Genomic DNA, 2,793 nt, shown 5'->3' with positions numbered 1-2,793 from the left:
TTTTCCAATTAGCCTGCTGTTGATAAGCACCCGCACAATGAGGGATGCATTAGGGTGCCCGTTCTGATGGGACATAAAGAAAAACAGTTGCCAGATCATGAGATAGGTTGTGGGTTGCCTGTCTGATAAATGCTATAGGTGTCTATCTGACCTTTCTAAAACAGAAAGAAATTAAATTTTGCTCCAAGGTCTTTCGGATTCCAGGCCGGCCTGGAGCCCAGGTAAGCCCTACATCACTAGTCATGTGGGAAGTCTGCCCGGGCTGACTTGAACTACCCCTATCAAGGCTAGAGCAGATGTCAGTGAAGGCCTAAGACATGGGAAGTCCTACGCTAAGAATCCCCACCACCATCCCCTTCCACTTTTATGATTCCAGCCCGATTTAGTGCAGGTAAAAACTCTGCCTGCAACAGGCCATCATGGATATTTCCACACAAGGACAGGACTGATGATTTCTGGGTTCCAGCCTAGTTTCTGGCTATTCTGATAGACTGCTGAAAGCTGGGAAGCTGCCAGCATGGCAGTGGATTTTTGGGCTACAGATTCCAACAGGTATTGCTGGATAGTAATTTAGATTAGGAAACCTGGACAATATTCCTTTCTTTAGCCGAGGAACAGAGGCCAATTGCAGCTTCCAATGCTATCTCAACTGATATTACTTAACTCAGTATAGACATGGGACTGAACCTAGGATCTTATGTTCTGTAGGAGACAATTATTCATTGCCTTTGTCAACTGAACCATCAGGAGACCCTCAGGATTTGGTTTTACTTATTTATTCCTACTTAATTGTGTTTCACTCCAGTCCCTTCTTCTCAGATTGTTTGGTGCCAGGCACCATTCTCCAGCTTAAATAGCAGATAGCCAATCCAAACCTTAGTCCACACCATGGGTACGTCATCAGCCAAGATGCCATCCAGATTGAGAAAGACCAGGAAGTTAAGAGGACACATTAACTGTTCTTATGGTCGTATTGGCAAACACAGGAAGCATCCTGGTGGCTGTGGCAATGCTGGTGGTATGCATCATCACGAATCAACTTTGATAAATATCATCCAGGTTACTTTGGAAAAGTTAGTATGAGACGTTACCATCTAAAGAAGAATCAGTTGTTCTGTCCGACCATAAATCTGGATAAGCTGTGGACGCTGGGCATTGAACAGACCAGATTAAACTATGCCAAGAAACCTGAAGGACCAGCACCTGTTATTGATGTTGTGCATACTGGTTACCATAAAGTCCTGAGCAAAGGAAGACTGCTAAAACAGCCAGTCATTGTCAAGGCAAAGTTCTTCAGCAGGAAGGCTGAAGAGACGGTCAAGGAAGTTGGTGGAGCCTGTGTATTGATGGCATAAATTTTATAATCGGATGTACAAATAAAATACTGTCACATGTAAAAAAATAAATTAATAACCAGCTGCTTTAGTGCTCGCAGTGAAAAGCAGCTGACTTTTATTTCACATCTTTGTGAATTCCTTACATGGGAAATGATAGACTGAACATTTTATCACTAAATACTGCCCTTCATTTCTCCAGATATCAAAACCACTTTTAAATTACCACTCTTTTGTCTCATTTCTGATCAGCTTGAATACAGGGTACCTTCAGGTTGTGAACACATAGGCTTTCGCGAATGCTAACTATGATGTTGCATTCTTTCTGAAATATATCAATTGAGAAACTCAGGCCTGGTTCAGACATTCCATTCTGTTTCATCCAAATCGACACCACAGCGCAACCTGCTTTAAACTCAAATATATCTAAGTCAATAAATTTTCTACTAAATTCAGTGGCACAGTTGAAAAGTTACTTAGATGTTAATTTATTGAATGTTTGGTCGCAGACTTTTAAATCAATGGAGAATTCCATTGTTTCATAAGAAGTCCAAAATGTAGCATAATCCAGTCAATAAGGGTTAGATTTGTCATTGCTACACTTCAATCCCCTCCTCCCCACTTTGGCAGTACATGCTTTCCATCGCCTGGCAACCAGGCTGCAACTGTTACAGCCATTGTAAAGCATACTAATTACATGTGATTTATGGGGCAGGGTTTTTCACTCGGCATACAGGCACGCGCCTGACCCGTTCGAGCATGAAATAGCGCATGATGACATCATGCAATATTTCGGTCGGCGGTCGCATGCAAGAGTCGGCAACGTACCTGCTGACAATTAAAAGGCCTATTAAGGCCATTGACATAGTAATCAACGGTGATTTTTTGTTACCCGTCCAACGTTACGTTTGGTGGGCAGATGAATCGGCCAGGCTCTCTTTGTCTTTTTGAGGAAACCTCATCCAAGGGCGGGATGAGGTTTCCAATATTAATTTTTTAAAAATGCTTGGAAGGAATTTTCATTAGCCAGTTGTTCTGATGCATGGACATGTTTTTCAGCATTTCATAGCTTTTGTATTCTTCAGCTCCCCGAGACAGCTCTCTGCCTTTAAGCAGCTTTCATTCCGCGCTCCCCCGCACCTGCGCTGACTTCAGCGCTCACATTCCTCCCGCCCCCTGGGCAGCACTGAGCATTTCAGGGCACCTTTCACGCTGGTGGGCCGTTGATTGGCCAGCCAGTGTGAAATCGTGGTTGGGGGCCGATCGCAGGTAACTGCCCCTTCCTTGACCGCTCCCGGGTCCACCGACTGCGCCTGCACGCCAAACTCAAAATCCTGCCCTTGCACTACTTCTGGAAATGGAAATGCTTAAAAGTGAACAAATAATTGTATCTTCTGCAATACATTGTTCATAGGTCAAGATCAACCTGCTCTAACAACCCTGCATGCAACTCGATGTA

The 2,793-nt window shown here is 43.8% G+C and overlaps 1 pseudogene; it reads left to right on the top strand.

Moving 5' to 3' along the window:
- The first annotated feature begins 909 nt into the window (after nt 1-909).
- Nucleotides 910-1,362, top strand: LOC121279265 (annotated as a pseudogene).
- The last annotated feature ends 1,431 nt before the right edge of the window (nt 1,363-2,793 follow it).

Source organism: Carcharodon carcharias, chromosome 6, assembly GCF_017639515.1.
Source record: "Carcharodon carcharias isolate sCarCar2 chromosome 6, sCarCar2.pri, whole genome shotgun sequence".
Taxonomy (NCBI): Eukaryota; Metazoa; Chordata; class Chondrichthyes; order Lamniformes; family Lamnidae; genus Carcharodon; species Carcharodon carcharias.
The sequence above is the reverse complement of the archived record's forward strand: the minus strand, read 5'-3'. Positions and strand labels throughout refer to the sequence as shown.